Here is an 18,678-nt window from a genome sequence, read left to right as displayed (position 1 = left end):
CATAAGATAGAGACAAATGAAGTGAGACAGCATAAAGGAAAGAAAGTAAAATGCAAATAATGAACGAAGGAAGGTAAAATAAACATGCAGGAAAGAGAAGCAACAAAAGTACATGGAAACAATGAAAAAATGGAAGGAAAAGGCATAAAATGAAAAAATGAAGAGTGGAAAGAAGAGAAGCAAGGTACAACGAGATAAATAAGAAAAATGAAAGTCAAGAAAGAAGGAGAGCAGTAAATGTATTGAGATAAAAAAGAAATGTGAGACAAAAGGATGGGCGACTGAAGGAAAGAAGAGATATAAATAATTAATTAATGGAAAGAATACAAAAACAAAAGCTGCAAAGAAGGTGTGAAGGAACAACATGAGCATGATATGATTAAAGGGATATTGAGAAGGATGGAAAACTAGAAAAAAGTCAGATGGGATGAGAAAAGAATAGACAGAAGAATTGAAAGATGGAAAGAAAGAATGAAATATGCATAAAAACAAAGGAAAGATGATGGAACGAAGGAAGGAAAGAGGCATAAAAGATAAGAAAAAAAAATTAATGGATAAATGAGAGAAATATGCCAGTACTGGTAAATGTGTGTTTTTTGGCCAAATTCCTTTAAAATCTTTCTGTAAGATTCGTAATTTTGCACCAATTTGTAAAAATTTTCCCCAAGGGTACAATTCCCATGGCACTTCATAGGAAGAGTTTGTGTCACTCACTTTACGTGTACATTTATTACTATATATAGGTCAAAGTGTTTGGTATTTTATATTTCCGGCTACTCCCTTGGGTGCTGGACCGAGAACTGTAGACCTAGTGGTGGACTTTGGGCCCATACTCATGCTTGTCGCTAAAGAACTTGACTATCGCCATCCACCAGCTCGTCTTGTCACTGTGTGGCCTTCACAAAACCCAAGAGGGTCCCAATCCACTTTGCAAATTGCCAAAGAACTCCTTTGAGATAGAGGTACAATCACCCTACAGCTGAAGGTCTCCAAAACAGCAAAGTCCGGTCCAGCGTCGTCCAGCTCCCCAGCCTGACCGATGCCTCCCAGTGCCATCCGAAGGTGCACTTGCTCTGGAGGGTCAGCTCGGTCCCCTGCACCAAGTCTTGAGGCTCCAACACCCACCGGAGCTGCCAGGCACCAACACCCGTGGTACCGGAACCCTTGTTGCAAAAAAATATGACAAAGCCATTGCAATTTGCAGATCGGTTGCACGCCCTTTGGTGGTCAGTTATGTAGTCAGTGTTTTTTTTTTTTTTTAGTTTTCATTTTATACAGCGCAAACTTGGCACAAGGGTATTGGAGCGCTTTATATGAGTGACAGATTCACTTTTTGGCTGTGCGTATCATTTTAGGCACATGGGGGCAGATTTACAAGCCCCTTGCGCCACTTTTGCATCACTTTTCGCCTGTTAAAAGTGACGCAAAAGTGGCGCAAGGGGCATGTAAGTCTGCCCCATGGTGTTTACGTGATTTGACCAAAATTACGGGGACTCGAACCTGGTTTGCCAGTTCCCACGTTGGCAGCTCCATTAAACCACCTCTCCCAAAGGCTATTTCCTTTATTACGAGTGAGCGCTGTGCCTGTGATGTATGGTATTTCCCCCTCTAAGGCTGTTCTGACCCTGCATAAGTGAGCTAGTTGCTTATGCAGAGTCAGTGTTCATTCTCATGTGCAGGCTGGCTATTTGTCTCTAAGCGGTCCAGTCTCTTGGCTGGTTGGTTCTTTTTCTCTATGTGGTCGGTGCTGCCTCTGTGTAAGATGGGTCTGTTTATTTGAGGGCTTGTCTTTTTGCGGACTCTTTCCACGTTAACGCCGGTCTCAGTCTGTTGCTCCCTGTTCAGATCAGTCCTTTCCCTGTGCGGATTGGGCCCTGCCTGACGGTCCTCCCTTCCACTGTGGAGCGTGACGTTGTTTCTTCTACAACAAGGCCCATCGGTGTGCACGGTGGCCCTACCCAGTGCGGGTTGGTTCTGTCGCTCTTTGGATCAGTTCTTTATCAGTTTAGATTGGGCCCTGCCTGACAGTCCTCCCGCCCACCTCTGCCTTACCTTCAACAAGATGGTCTTCTTGGTATGTAGGGCGCTGCGGCTCGATTACGTCACTATTTGGGTCAGTTCTTTATGAGTGGGATTGGGCCCTGTCTGACAGTCCTCTAACCATGCAGCCCATGCATTTCCTTCTACAAGATGGCCTCCACAGTGTGTAGCGTGGCTCACCCTCGTGTGGCTCGGTTCCGTCAGTGTTTGGGTCAGTTCTTTCCCAATGCGGATTGGGCCCTGCCGGACAATCATCCCTCCCACCATGCAGTCCTTTTACTTCCATCTACATGATGGACCCCTCGGTATGTAAGGAAGATCACTCCAGGGGGTCTCGGTTCTGCTGTATAGCTCTGCTCTGTGCTTATCCGTGAACGGATCGGGTATTTGTCAGGGTGATTCTTTCCCTGTGTGACTCGGTTCTGTCACTGGGCCTGGCGATCCTTTCCCTGTCCGGGTTGGTTTCGACCTTCTGTCCCCAGCGCTTCACAATTCTTTTGGCATCATTTCCGACCATATGGTACTTCTTAAAACTGCTTTGTAAAGCGCTCTGATACACGATACCTTCCGGTCAGCTAACGAGTCCTTGCTGGACCGCTTACAGATTGTCCAGAATACAGCGGCTCGGCTGGTATTAAACGCCCCTTATAGATCAACCTCTCTTCCGCTTCTTCAACAGCTTCACTGGCTTCCGGTGCGCAAACTAATAAAATTCAAGGTTTGCTGCATCGTTCATGAGGCGGTGTTTGGTGATGGTCCAGTCTACCTTACGGAGAAATGTAACCAATACATTCCCCTTAGGGATCTCCGCTCTGGTTCCAGATCCCTCCTCAAAGTTCCCCGGAGTAACAAATCAAAGACAGGCGGGAAAACTTTCGCGTATCTTGCTCCATGGTACTGGAATCAGCTCCCTATTACACTGAGGCAATGTCCGGACCATCTCCAGTTTAGAAAGACCCTGAAAACCATCCTGTTCTAGATTCCTTTCCTGGTGCCAGCATCCTTCTGTATGTCCACAAGCGCAGAGATACCCCTGATACCCCTTCGAGGGTAATTCAGGTGCTATACAAACTCAATATAATAATAATAATCATGACAAGTACTCTCCGATTATCAGGGCAGAAGACACATTAGGCTTTCACCTTCTCGTCTTCGCTCCTGGCATCTTTCCCCATCACCCAACCCGAGACAACATGTTGGCTGGTACACATGGAGAGCAAGCACCTGGGGGTAGATGCCACAAATTTAAAAACGACAAAAGCAATCTTTAACACAAACACCTAAAAGTGGCAGGGTATGCCTGATACAATAAACATCTTGATATTTTTGTCTTTTGAGGCTGCTTTTAATGATGTGATATTATTTTAGTATGCATTGTTTCTGCTCGCCATTTGTCGCCTATGAGGCTACATTTTGTTTGCTTTTGGTGTGGAAATATTTTAGTGCACTTTGCATGCATTTGCTGTTCGATAACAGTCATCCAGTTCCTTGCTAAGGGAATGATTATTTTTGCGTGCTTTTCCTGTGTGGGGCATCTGATATTATAACACTTTGTATGTGGTGGAGATCAATTGGTGTGCATTTTGCTGTATCTGGTGGTTTATATTATAAATGGCTGTGTGGATATTTCTGTGAGAATATTTGGGTTTGTATTGGCTATGTTTAGTGTTTATGAGTTTGTAATGGTGTAAAACGACTGTACTGGATGTTTATGTAGTACAGTGTGATATGTCTCGCCTAGGCAGCCCGTGCCCTGTCTTTTCGATACATACTGTGTCTAGGCTATGGGCTTGAAAAGAGACCATCTTTTTCATTGGTTACTCATGCTGACCTTTAGAAATGCTGGCTTTGTATTGGTGAATACACTTAGTAGTCCCTCCTTTTGGAATTTTGCATCCTCCCATGAGGACTGTCCCACTTACGTGTATTCTTACTGCTCTGGTTACTTATACATAGAAATAACTCTTTTTTTAGTTGGCCTGTCTCTTTGTTCGTCAACTGTTCTGTCTACTTGTGCAGTGAAACTTTGGTCATTTCATTTGCTTAACTCCCCCTCACTTCTCCTACAGCATTGCTTCAGTTCTTTTGTCTCCCGTGCCTCTCCATCACCCCTCCCACAACTCTGCTCGCAGGCGCCCATCGGCCCTCTTAGGCCACTGCTGGTTGCCTCGCTTGGATAATTTATGCAGTCTGCCCCCACCCCCTTGCATGAGGCTGCTTCCCCACCCCCAAGGTCGCTGCTTTGAATTCTTATGTTATTTTAAATTTGCCACTTTAATTTATATAGTGCACCTATCCATGCTGATCAACGTTGAGCCGACAACAGTCTCAAACATAGATACCCTCCTGTAAGACCTGGGGTCACCGGTCCCTAAGGGGGTAACGTGACTTGAGCGGTTGGGCACCCGAAGGCTTAAGTGTAAAGCGACCATACAACACACTCATCCCCTGAAGCAGGAAATGCACACAATAATGGACGCCACACCGTAGGTTCAGTGAAAATCGAACAAGTTTATCTAAGCAGTTCAATGCAAATGCAGTTCATGAGATGGCAATGGCATTACTTGAATACATTGACCTTAGAATCACCAGCATTTCATTATGGTGCCATAGGCAGTACCTGAATACGTTAGCGTCAGATTCACCAGCAATTCATTATGATGCAATAGGCAGTACCTGAATACATTAGCATCAGATTCATCAGCAATTCATCATAGTTCCATTGGCAATACCTGGCGAACCTGGGGGAGCGGTAAACACAGAGGTTAACCAGAGCGCTGCGCCCCTCCCACTACTAGCGTTTCAACCTGCCGTGGGTACCTTGCGCGGTATCTAGCGATTATCAGCGCTTTGAAATAGGGCTGGAAAATGTAGCGCCACACATGGAAGACTACTAGCGCTTAAGCGCAGACTTTGAGGACCCAGCGCTACTCGGAATACCCAGGCACTAAGCACTTCAGAGCCGAACTTAAGTACATAGCGCTACTCGTAATAATTAAGGGTGGGCGTAGTTCGCGAAGTAGCACTTCGCGAAGCTACGCAAAGTGAAGTTCGCACTACGCGAGCTACGCGTAGCACTTCGCGAACTGCGAAGTAACATGTTCGCACTGTGCAAGATGTTGTTTTCAATGATTGCACAGTGCGGACAAGCAACCGGCACTGTGCAATCATTGAAAATGGCATCTTGCACAGTGCGAGCTGTAGTTTTCTGCTGCTCGAGTAGATTTTTCCTCGAGCTGCAGCTTTCTCAACGCGAACTGGTAGTTTCTCATCGCGAGCGGTCGCGAGCATACGCGACCCCTCGCAATGAGAAACCTGACCTTCTCGCGTTGTGAATCTCGCCGGGAGGTTTATTTTCCATGCTCGCGATCGCGAACAAGGAAAAAGTCTCGCCAGGATGTCATTTTGCTTGCTCGCGGTCGCCAACTTGACGTTGAGGACCGCGAGCAAGCAAAAAATGACCGCAGCACTACGCAACACTACGCTACGCGTGTTCGCACTGTGCTACGTGCAGTTCGCGTAGTGCGAAGTAGCGTGAACTTCGCAAACTACGCGAGCGTAGCGTAGTGCTTCGCCCAGGCCTAGTAATAATCCAGCATGGGGCCCTTCAGAGCAGAACTCAGGAACACAGCGCTACTCGTAATAATCAAACATTAAACATTGGTGAGCAGAGCTTAAGAATACAGCGCTACTCGTAATAATCAGGCATCAAGCATTGGTGAGCAGAACTTAAGAATACAGCGCTACTCGTAATAATCAGGCATCAAGCATTGGTGAGCAGAACTTAAGAATACAGCGCTACTCGTAATAATCAGGCATCAAGCATTGGTGAGCAGAACTTAAGAATACAGCGCTACTCGTAATAATCAGGCATCAAGCATTGGTGAGCAGAACTTAAGAATACAGCGCTACTCGTAATGCTCAGGCCGTAGGCACTTGGTCCCCTTGTACGCGGCAGTCTAGCAGCAAGGGGGGCAATCCCACGGAGGGGAGTCAGAGTCTCCGATGCCAGGGGGGGAATCCCACGGAGGGGAACCAGAGTCTCGGAGTGCGGTGCCACTCCCGATCGACAGGGGGCGCACCGGGTCTTCCACCAGCCTCCCGGGGAGCAGGGGGGTGAGTCCCAGGCCTCCGCACGGCCACGCTACCTCCCAGCCCCCGGGGTTTACCTCGATCTCGGCGTCCTGGGGGGGAATCTTCACTGCGGCGGCGTCCGTCACGTCTCCGGGCCCCGCAATCAAGGCGCTCAGCAGCCGGGGGACAGGTCACAGCCTCTCACGCCTCCGACAGTAGCTGTGACGGCAGCGACGGGGCCCCGGGCTTCTCCGCGGGCCCCGACTCAATGAGAGCGCACACTTCAGGCCTCCGGGCCGCGGCGGTGAGCACGCTTCCGGTCCCCACGCCAGGGGGGGGTTGACAAATTAAGCGGGAGGGCTGCAAGCTCAGCGCTCGACAGGGGACTGACGCAGGGGATCCCAGGTCAGGTCGGGGAGCGCAGGGGTCTCAGCGCTAGTACCTGGTTGATCCCCAGCAGTCCAGCATTCAGGCGTAACTTGAAGTTTCAGCATTCAGTTTTGTCATGCAGTTTCAGCAATCGGTTTCAGCCTTCAGTTCTGGCATGAAGCTTCAGCATTCAGTTCTGTCAGAAAGTTTCAGCATTCAGTTCTGTCAGAAAGTTTCAGCATTCAGTTCTTGTGGCGCAGATGTCACTGGCGCCCTTGGGGGGTTCTGTTCCTTGGGGGTTAGGGATTGAGTTGGTGACTAGTTCCTTCCTAGTCAAGCTTAGCAGATGGCCCCTGGGTTCTCCTATCACTGGGCTAGATCAGTGGGCTGTACAGGATCCCTCACTCACTTAAAAGGCAGTACCTAAGTCCTGTCACTTTCAGAGGCATAAGTCCCTGGCTAGGCCCTACCGCCTACACTCCTGCGTGGATTTCCCCCAGGTCTGCTTTACTCCCACTGGTCAACTAACTAGAAAAAGTTCCCTCCCTCACTTAAGTAGCCCTAGGTCAGGTGACCTCTATCCAAGGCGGCAAAAGTAAAAACCACACCTCCCTTCTAGAAGGTTCCAGCACATTCCAGGAGCTTCCCCATTCTACCTATGGGACAAAAAAGGCGGGCTGGTGTTGCAACAATGTTGTGGGGTTCCAGCCAGTTCCTGGCAGCTAGGGTGCTACTAATGAAGACCACTCTGCAGTAGCAGGGGCCTGTGGCAGCCATCTTGGGAGAAGGGAGCACCTGCACCTTAAAACTGATTGGCAATGAAAAGGCGCCCGGAGACCTAAGTCCAACATAAAAATGAGGGTGGAAAAAATGAGGCACGATCAAAAATAGAGGGGGATACCACCCTAGGGCTGACAGGTCTAACACCTCCTCCCCAGTCGGGTGCTCTCACCATTTTGCCATATCCTTTTCCTAGTCATGTTGCTGGGTGCAGTACCATATGTGTAAAAAAGAGGTCTCAAGGGACGCCAAGTGACAGCCTGTGGTACTGCCCCCTCACAACACTGCTTGTAGATCTTGGTGGGCTCTTTCTTTGCTTCTGCACTTTTCATTACATTTCCCAGGATATGTGTTTTATAGTTCAAAAGATATGGCGTAACGTCCAGTATTGCCGACTTGGAGCGACAATGGCTCAACATCCAGTGATTCTGGCCTATCATTTTTGCTTTAATATTGTTGAAACACCCCAAAGAAAAATGAAACAGTGGCATGAAGCCATAGCAAAATAGGGAAAAAACAAAGAAAACACTCTTCAAACTCTCCCAGGCACAGCAGGAGAGCCGCTGCTATAAAATTCCCTGCACCATTGACACTCATCCCATAATACTTTGCAGGGCTTTTTATTTTAAAAACCATGTTGCCCATATCTTCGCCTGTGGCGGTCGTAGGATCATGGGGCCCCACCAAACTGTTCAGCACCATATGCTTTTGTCTTTCAGCTCATCTTCTAGGTCTTCACCCTGGGTTGGGGGGGGGGCCGAAATCATTACCTCCCCAGGTTTTTTTTATAGGCCTTTTAATTCTTCCATGGTTGGAGCTTTTGTTCTACAGCTGGGAGGGTGATTTCCTTTAGAGTTCATATGTATTCCTGAAATGTACATCATTGATGCAGCTCTTATTTTCGTTTAGAAAGGAATCTGAATTCTGTATCTAATTCATGTATGTTACTTTGCTATCACACAGTCGCACATGTCACCTTTGCTTTATTTCTGTTTCAATCATGGTACAACAGAGTTATTTTTGAAAACTCTCTATAGAGTATTCATGAAATGCAATGCGCAAGTCAAATCACTGCTTCCTACAGGGTATTAGAATGGTTTAATGTGTATTTTTTTTTCAGCCAGCATATTACTCTCGTCTCCTCTCCCTCATAACCTATTTCCAATTTTCTGGTTCTCTAGTGCCACAAAGTCATACAAATGGCAATAGCGCTATGCAAATACCATCACTCGCCTGCATACAAAAAACAAAAGTAAAAAACATTGCCTGTTTCAATGCCAATAGCTCTAACTTCAAGAAATGCAAGACTGATTGCATTGCAAATGCTTGTTTATATATATTATCCCCCCCCCATGTGAGAGAGAGACTGAGAACATGAGAGGAGATGGTTAAGTGATCAAGTCGAAATGTAGGAGATTCCTACAAGTTCAAACCTACAACATGGTTATTTCTGAATTATTTTTAAATAATCTGGACAAATTGTGTCCCTAATATATCGGGGCTCCTTTTCAATTTTTCATAGCAATTTCAGCCAGCCTCTTGTCTGCTCGTGTCTTGGGCATTGTTGTTAGCGTTAACTTGGCTTCGGCGCTAGACGTGTAGACGGACAGAGGAGTGCACCTTTCATTAGTGTACAGAACCAGGACCCAGACATGGTGGGGTCTGCTGCACCACAACTATGGATGTCTTGTGCTGCTCAATATTTAGTCCAGGTCCCTCTTTCCTTGATCACAGTAGCATCTAAGCTAAGCTAGTTAAACCACAGGGCGAAGGAAACAAGCATTTGGAATGCAATAGGTCTAGCATTACTGAAAGTTTGACCTATTGGCGTTGCAAATAATAATGCAACGCCAATAGCTCAAACTTTCAGTAATGCAAGACCTATTGCATTGCAAATGCTTGTTCTTACTTTCTTTTACAGGCACACAATGATTATCTATCAAAGCAACAATGTCTATCCATATAACAGTCATGAAAAATAGTAAACCATTCCAAATGGTTCAGTTGACGATTAAAGGGACAAAAATAATAATGAATGTGGTCAATGTGAAAAAGTAAACACCCAGTACTGGTGAAAAAACATAACAGTCCGAATATGTGATCAACCTAAAACAGTGATAAACTATATGCTAAGTAGTACCTTTGGGATCCCATGACATTCTTTAACAGCAGGCCAGTGACCTGTAGAAAAGGGCCTAAATGTTCCTCCTTCAGATAACGACATGGATGGAAGCTACTTTTGCGCTCAGATTGTGGGGGGAGAGCTCACGAGTCAAGCTAAGGCCAGAGCTGGGCAACCAAAAGAATCAATTGGTGATGTCCCCTGGGAGGGAAAAAAAGTACCGAAAGGCGGGACAGATGCACAATATTAAACAACCAGAGAGAAGACATTTTAAAAAGCTGGCCAACTAACCAACCAAAAGCAGTGCAGGCCTCGAAAAATCCACTCGCCCACTCGTAATTTTATCAGGTCAAGCTATTTTTAGCACTTACTCGAACTTGCTAGTGAGTAAACCTAGGCTGGAAGAAACAGGTTCATTCAGAACGTGAATGAGCAATTAAGAGGCCTTTAAATCATGTTTTTATCTTGACACATTTGCTGACTGCTCAAGGACAGAGGTCAAATCTCTGTTTGATTTTTTACTAATTGTTGCCTATCTGTTTCTGGAAAATGGTTTTAACTTTTCATTCACTTAATTATCACAGTTAATAGTTTTTGTCAAGTGAGCTGACAAGAATTGTGAAACAAAAGGATGCAAAATGTCAGTTTTTTTCACCAACAACATTTAAACCGCTTGTAAATGAATACTACAAGTATTTCCAAATATAACTGTTATTATGAAATAACTTTATTTTGTGATTCAGAAGCGTGATGCAAACAAAGATTTAAAAAGGAGCAAAGTAAATCAGAATACTTTACTTGGTGATGTGCAAATGACAAACATTTGCAGACACTTTATTTCCAAACATTGTACACTATATAGTTTTAAAACCACGTCAGTGACAAATTCTGTGGCCATTTCATTGTAAAATCTGCTGAATGTAAATGACAGTGTGCTGTTACTTTATGCCTTAGTTATGTATTTATTAAAAGTGATAGTTTTTAAACATGATTTGAGAAACATTCCTGCCCCCGCCCTGATGACAATGCAGTTAATGAACTAAGAGGCGTTTCAGCGGTCATGTGTATCCCTTATATGGCTAGATTTGTATTCTATATAGAGTTAATGTTTAGTATACTAAATCAAAGAAAATAGTTTTCTGTACAGCAGACGCGCTGAACTCATATATTTAAAGGTGCTATTTAAAGGTGCTCTCTTTTGTGATATAGAAGAAAATGGCGTCTCAGTGAATTAAAATACTTGGCCAGGATCACATAATTTGAAACCAGTTTATGGGTCAATAGCATTATAATTAGGTCGAGTAGATTATTTAGGTCACTAAACCTGCAGGTCTAGTAAAATGTTTAGGATTTTTCTAGGCCTGCAGTGGACGTGTCCAAACTCCCCCAAAGCCCATATACCAAATACAGCATGCCTCGCAGAGCAGCGCATGCGCTGCCCCGGCTCGACCTAAAAAAAGGGTCTTCCTGGAAACGGGGAATGAAGCGTTGCCTTTCAGCACTTGAAACAGCTGCTAGTTTTTCAGTGACTGAGGTGGGGCGTTTTCATGAGTGGGTTCACATAAAAAACACAAAAGGAGAAAAGAATCCTTTAAGTGTTGCTTTCTTGAAAACTAATGTTATTTCTCCGCCTTTTTAGAGTCTCCTTTTCACATAGTGTTTTATGAGCATGCAATATAATTGACTTCCTAAGATTACAAATCATTCAAGATAGTAAAAATTATTATGCAAATTGTGACTGAGAGTGCCCGGCTGAATAAGGAATCGTGCCAGGTGCACAGGACAGGAAACCACTCGTGAAGATTGGAAGATGCGATCCTGGAAGAAGCTGGACTCCGGCAGCGGCAGGGTTAGGTAAGTTCTTTATATATATTATTTCCCCCGCCCTGCGCTTCCCCACCACTTGGTTTTGGTAGCAGCTGCCTCAGGTCCCAGGGTAAAGCCCACCTTGCCTGTAATGTAAACGGTATACGAACCCGCATCCGGCTTCCGAGATGTGCTTAAAAACTGCCTCCAGGTGCCTTCCTCTCTCAAGTTACTCCAGGTTAGTCCTGATGGGGTTTCACCAGTAAGAGGCCGGTGATGGAGGAAATTACAGAAACAGGGTGCAGTGCAACTGTAAACATAAGGAGATGATAGATGGAGCGCTGAACCTTATCAGACACTCAACCCCTCCTCACAGATCTGGGTTGAATCCATTATCGTTCTTTAGCTCACTTTGCCATCCCAGTTCAGACCCAGCCATATGCAAAGCAGTCTTGACCCTGTTCCTCGTGGGAACAGTCCAGCCCGAACTGCCAAGCCATGTCTTCCCTGGACCAGAAGCAAGCATCCTGGGACTGGTTTCGGGGTAACACCCCTCATCACCCAGGCTACCTTGAATCCAGTGACAAAGTGACAAAGTGAACAAAGTGAACAAGAGACCCACGTCCGGGCATACCCTGCCAACTTAAGGCAAACAAAGCAAACACAAGGAAATGATGAACGAAGAGCTGGACCTTTTCAGACACTCACCCCCAGTTACAGATCCGGGTTGAATCCATCATCGTTCTTTAGCTCACTTCGCCACCCCAGTTCAGACCCAGCCATATGCAAATCAGTCTTGACCCTGGTCCGTATTAGAACAGTCCAGCCCGAACTGCCAAGCCAGGTCGTCCTGGGACCAGAAACAGGCATGCTGGGGACGTGGTCCCTTGCTTACTTTGCCACAGGATTCAAGCTTGCCTGGCTGACGAGGGCAGAATGCTTGTATCTGATCAAGACTGATTTGCATATGGCTGGGTCCAAACTGGGGTAGCGAAGTGAGCTAAAGAAATATGATGGAATCAACCCAGATCTGTGACTATGGGTGAGTGTCTAAAAAGTTTCAGCACTCCATCCATCATCCCCTTGTGTTTGCAGTGCAACTGTATCCACAATTAATTCCTCATTCTGACTCCACAAACTCAAATTGTAGCAGTAAATGAGATCCAGGGTGAAACTGCAAGGTCTGGCAATGGATTTTACCCAGGTGATTTTGCACACAGCTCAGAGCGAGGCTCTTGGGAGCCTCTTACCAGGGTGGTAAATAATTATTATTTTTTATATGTAAACATATATGTAAATCTGTCATTTTATTCCCCACTTGTGAAACTTCTAATCCCTGTAAATAATATAGTTTACTATCACCTAATTTAATAGTGCTCAATTTACGTAGCTCGGAAGGATAGAAGGCTGAGTGGGCATTGCTGAAAGACAAACTTGTGACCCGCAGCTGACAGCACACGTCATAAGCAGATGTTTTTAACTCTGTGAACCACACTGCAGACTTGCTTTGGATTTTTACATACACTGAACCCCTTAGGTTCTTCACATTAACTACCTGCAATCAGTCAGCAAATATATAACTTGACACCCCAGAAACCCTCCAAAATTCTTACCTTTATTCTCTATTAAAAACAAACGGCTATCAAACTTTTGGGAATTTTGTATCCTCCCATGAGGACTGGCTCTCTTACGTGTGTTCTTACTGCTCTGGTTACTTATACATAGAAATAACTCTTTTTTTAGTTGGCCTGTCTCTTTGTTCGTCAACTTTTCTGTCTACTTGTGCAGTGAAACGTTGGTCATTTCATTTGCTTAACTCCCCCTCACTTCTCCTACAACACTGCTTCAGTTCTTTTGTCTCCCGTGCCTCTCCCTCACCCCTCCCACAACTCTGCTCACAGGCCCCCATCAGCCCTCTTAGGCCACTGCTGGTTGCCTCGCTTGGATAATTTATGCAGTCTACCCCCACCCCCTTGCATGAGGCTGCTTGCCCTTCCCCAAGGTCGCTGCTTTGAATTCTTATGTTATTTTAAATTTGCCACTTTAATTTATATAGTGCACCAATCCATGCTGATCAACGTTGAGCCGACAACAGCCTCAAACATAGATACCCTCCTCCCCAGTCGGGTGCTCTCACCATTGTACCATGTCCTTTTCCTAGTCATGTTGCTGGGTGCAGTACCATATGTGTAAAACAGAGGTCTCAAGGGACGCCTAGTGACAGCCTGTGGTACTGCCCCTTCACATCACTGCTTGTACATCTTGGTGGGCTCTTTCTTTGCTTCTGCACTTTTCATTACATTTCCCAGGATGTGTGTTTTATAGTTAAAAAGATATGGTGTAACGTCCAGTATTGCCGACTTGGAGCGACAATGGCTCAACATCCAGTGATTCTGGGCTATCATTTTTGCTTTAATATTGTTGAAACCCCCCAGAGAAAAATGAAACAGTGGCATGAAGCCATAGCAAAATAGGGAAAAAACAAAGAAAATACTCTTCAAATTCTCCCTGGCACAGTGGGAGAGCCACTGCTATAAAATTCACTACACCATTGAGACTCATCCCATAATACTTTGCAGGGTGTTTTATTTTAAAAACCATATTGCCCATATCTTGCCTGTGGCGGTCCTAGGATCATGGGGCCCCACCAAACTGTTCAGCACCACATGCTTTTGTCTTTCAGCTCATCTTCTCGGTCTTCACCCTCGGTTGGGGGGGGGCCCGAAATCATTACCTCCCCAGTTATTTTTTATAGGCCTTTTAATTCTTCCATGGTTGGAGCTTTTGTTCTACAGCTGGGAGGGTGATTTCCTTTAGACTTCATATGTATTCCTGAAATGTACATCATTGATGCAGCTCTTATTTTCGTTTAGAAAGGAATCTGAATTCTGTATCTAATTCATGTATGTTACTTTGCTATCACACAGTCGCACATGTCACCTTTGCTTTATTTCTGTTTCAATCATGGTACAACAGTTATTTTTGAAAACTCTCTATATAGTATTCATGAAATGCAAGGCGCAAGTCAAGTCACCGCTTCCTACAGGGTATTAGAATGGTTTAATGTGTATTTTTTTTTCAGCCAGCATATTACTCTTGTCTCCTCTCCCTCATAACCAATTTCCCATTTTCTGGTTCTCTAGTGCCTCAAAGTCATACAAATGGCAATAGCGCTATGCAAACATCATCACTCACCTGCATACAAAAAACAAAAGTAAAAAACATTGTTGGTTTCAATGCCAACAGCTCTAACTTCAAGAAATGCAAGACCGATTGCATTGCAAATGCTTGTTTATATATATTATCCCCCCATGTGAGAGAGTGACTGAGAACATGAGAGGAAATGGTTAAGTGATCAAGTCGAAATGTAGGACATTCCTACGAGTTCAAACCTACAACATGGTTATTTCTGCATTTTTTTTAAGAATCTGGACAAATTGTGTTCCTAATATATCGGGGTCCTTTTAAATTTTTCATAGCAATTTCACCCAGCCTCTTGTCTGCTCGTGTCTTGCGCATTGTTGTTAGCGCTAACTTGGCTTCGGTGCTAGACATGCAGACTGACAGTTCATGTGTACAGAACCAGGGCCCAGACATGGTGGGGTCTGCTGCACCACAACTATGGCTGTCTTGTACTGCTCAATATTTAGTCCAGGTCCCCCTTTCCTTGATCACAGTAGCATCTAAGCTAAGCTAGTTAAACCAGTGGGCGAAGGATACAAGCATTTGGAGTGCAATAGGTCTCGCATTACTGAAAGTTTGACCTATTGGCGTTGCAAATAATAATGCAACGCCAATAGCTCAAACTTTCAGTAATGCAAGACCTATTGCATTGCAAATGCCTGTTCTTACTTTCTTTTACAGGCACACAATGATTATCTATCAAAGCAACGATGTCTATCCATGTATCAGTCATGAAAAATAGTAAACCATTCCAAGGTTCAGTCAACGATTAAAGGGACAAAAATGATAATGAATGTGGTCAATGTGAAAAAGTAAACACCCAGTACTGGTGAAAAAACATAACAGTTCGAATATGTGATCAACCTAAAACGGTGATAAACTATATGCTAAGTAGTACCTTTGGGATCCCATGACATTCTTTAACAGCAGGCCAGTGACCTGTAGAAAAGGGCCTAAATGTTCCTCCTCCAGATAACGGCATGGATGGATGCTGCATTTGCGCTCGGAGGGTGGGGGGAGAGCTCACGAGTCAAGCTAAGGTCAGATCTGGGCAACCAAAAGAATCAATTGGTGATGTCGCCTGGGAGGGAGCCAAGTACCGAAAGGCGGGACAGATGCACAATATTAACCAACCAGAGAGAAGACATTTTAAAAAGCTGGCCAACTAACCAACCAAAAGCAGTGCAGGCCTCGAAAAATCCACTCGCCCAATCGTAATTTTATCAGGTCGAGCTATTTTTAGCACCTACTCCAACTTGCTAGCGAGTAAACTTAAGCTGGAAGAAACAGGTTCATTCAGAATGTGAATGAGCAATTAAGAGGCCTTTAAATCATGTTTTTATCTTGACACATTTGCTGACTGCTCAAGGATAGAGGTCAAATCTCAGTTTGATTTTTTACTAATTGTTGCCTAACTGTTCCTGGAAAATGGTTTTAACTTTTCTTTCACTTAATTATCACAGTTAATTGTTTTTGTCAAGTGAGCTGACAAGAATTGTGAAACAAAAGGATGTAAAATGTCAGTTTTTTTCTCCACAACATTTAAACCGCTTGTAAATGAATAGTACAAGTATTTCAAAATATAACTGTAATTATGAAATAACTTTTTTTTGTGATTCAGAAGCGTGATGCAAACAAAGATTTAAATAGGAGCAAAGTAAATCAGAATACTTTACTTGGTGATGTGCAAATGACAAATATTTGCAGACACTTTATTTCCAAACATTGTACACTATATAGTTTTAAAACCACGTCAGTGTCAAATTCTGTGGCCATTTCATTGTAAAATCTGCTGTCATTGTAAATGACAGTGTGCTGTTACTTTATGCCTTAGTTATGTATTTATTAAAAGTGATAGTTTTTAAACATGATTTGAGAAACATTCCTGCCCCCGCCCTGATGACAATGCAGTTAATGAACTAAGAGGCGTTTCAGCGGTCATGTGTATCCCTTATGTGGCTAGATTTGTATTCTATATAGAGTTAATGTTTAGTATACTAAATCAAAGAAAATAGTTTTCTGTACAGCAGACGCGCTGAACTCATATATTTAAAGGTGCTATTTAAAGGTGCTCTCTTTTGTGATATAGAAGAAAATGGCGTCTTAGTGAATTAAAATACTTGGCCAGGATCACATAATTTGAAACCAGTTTATGGGTCAATAGCATTATAATTAGGTCGAGTAGATTATTTAAGTCACTAGACCTGCAGGTCTAGTAAAATGTTTAGGATTTTTCGAGGGCTGCAGTGGACGTGTCCAAACTCCCCCATAGCCCATATACCAAATACAGCATGCCTCGCAGAGCAGCTCATGCGCTGCCCAGGCTCGACCTAAAAAAAGCGTTTTCCTGGAAACGGGGAATGAAGCGTTGCCTTTCAGCACTTGAAACAGCTGCTAGTTTTTCAGTGACTGAGGTGGGGCGATTTCATAAGTGGGTTCACATAAAAAACACAGAAGGAGAAAAGAATCCTTTAAGTGTTGCTTTCCTGAAAATTAATGTTATTTCTCCGCCTTTTTAGAGTCTCCTTTTCACATAGTGTTTTATGAGCATGCAATATAATTGACTTCCTAAGATTACAAATCATTCCTAGATAGTAAAAATTATTATGCAAATTGTGACTGAAAGTTCCCGGCTGAATAAGGAATCTTGCCAGGTGCACAGGACAGGAAACCACTTGTGAAGATTAGAAGATGCGATCCTGGAAGAAGCTGGACTCCGGCAGCGGCAGGGCTAGGTAAGTTCTTTATATATATTATTTCCCCTGCCCTGCGCTGCCCCACCACTTGGTTTTGGTAGCAGCTGCCTCAGGTCCCAGGGTAAAGCCCACCTTGCCTGTAATGTAAAGGGTATTCGAACCCGCATCCGGCTTCCGAGATGTGCTTAAAAACTGCCTCCAGGTGCCTTCCTCTCTCAAGTTACTCCAGGTTAGTCCTGAGGGGGTTTCACCAGTAAGAGGCCAGTGATGGAGGAAATTACAGAAACAGGGTGCGTTGCAACTGTAAACATAAGGAGATGATGGATAGAGCGCTGAACATTATCAGACACTCAACCCCCCCTCACAGATCTGGGTTGAATCCATTATCGTTCTTTAGCTCACTTTGCCACCCCAGTTCAGACCTAGCCATATGCAAAGCAGTCTTGACCCTGTTCCTCGTGGGAACAGTCCAGCCCAAACTGCCAAGCCATGTCTTCCCTGGACCGGAAGCAAGCATCCTGGGACTGGTTTCGGGGTAACACCCCTCCTCACCCAGGCTACCTTGAATCCAGAGACCCACGTCTGGGCATACCCTGCCAACTTAAGGCAAACAAAGCAAACACAGGGAAATGATGAACGAAGAGCTGGACCTTTTCAGACACTCACCCCCAGTTACAGATCTGGGTTGAATCAATCATCGTTCTTTAGCTCACTTCGCCACCCCAGTTCAGACCCAGCCATATGCAAATCAGTCTTGACCCTGGTCCTTATGGGGACAGTCCAGCTCGAACTGCCAAGCCAGGTCGTCCTGGGACCAGAAACAGACATGCTGGGGACGTGGTCCCTTGCTTACTTTGCCACTGGATTCAAGCTTGCCTGGCTGATGAGGGGTGTTGCCCCGATACTTTTCCCAGGATGCTTGTATCTGATCAAGACTGATTTGCATATGGCTGGGTCCAAACTGGGGTGGCGAAGTGAGCTAAAGAAATATGATGGAATCAACCCAGATCTGTGACTGTGGGTGAGTGTCTGAAAAGTTTCAGCACTCCGTCCATCATCCCCTTGTGTTTGCAGTGCAACTGTATCCACAATTAATTCCTCATTCTGACCCCACAAACTCAAATTGTAGCAGTAAATGCATTCCAGGGTGAAATTGCAAGGTCTGGCAGTGGATTTAACCCAGGTGAATTTGCACACAGCTCAGAGCGAGGCTCTTGGGAGCCCATTAAGAGCAGGGTGGTAAATTATTATTATTTTTTTTATATGTAAACATATATGTAAATCTATCATTTTATACCCCACTTGTGAAACTTCTAATCCCTGTAAATAATATAGTTTACTATCACCTAATTTAATAGTGCTCAATTTCCGTAGCTCAGAAGGATAGAAGGCTGAGTGGGCATTGCTGAAAGACAAACTTGTGACCCGTAGATGACAGCACACGTCATAAGCAGATGTTTTTAACTCTGTGAACCACACTGCAGACTTGCTTTGGATTTTTACATGCACTGAACCCCTTAGGTTCTTCACATTAACTACCTGCAATCAGTCAGCAAATATATAATTTGACACCCCAAAAACCCTCCAAAATTGTTACCTTTATTTTCT

The sequence above is a fragment of the Triturus cristatus genome, chromosome 10, assembly GCF_964204655.1.
Source record: "Triturus cristatus chromosome 10, aTriCri1.1, whole genome shotgun sequence".
In the NCBI taxonomy this organism is placed as follows: Eukaryota; Metazoa; Chordata; class Amphibia; order Caudata; family Salamandridae; genus Triturus; species Triturus cristatus.
This window is presented reverse-complemented; position numbering follows the sequence as displayed.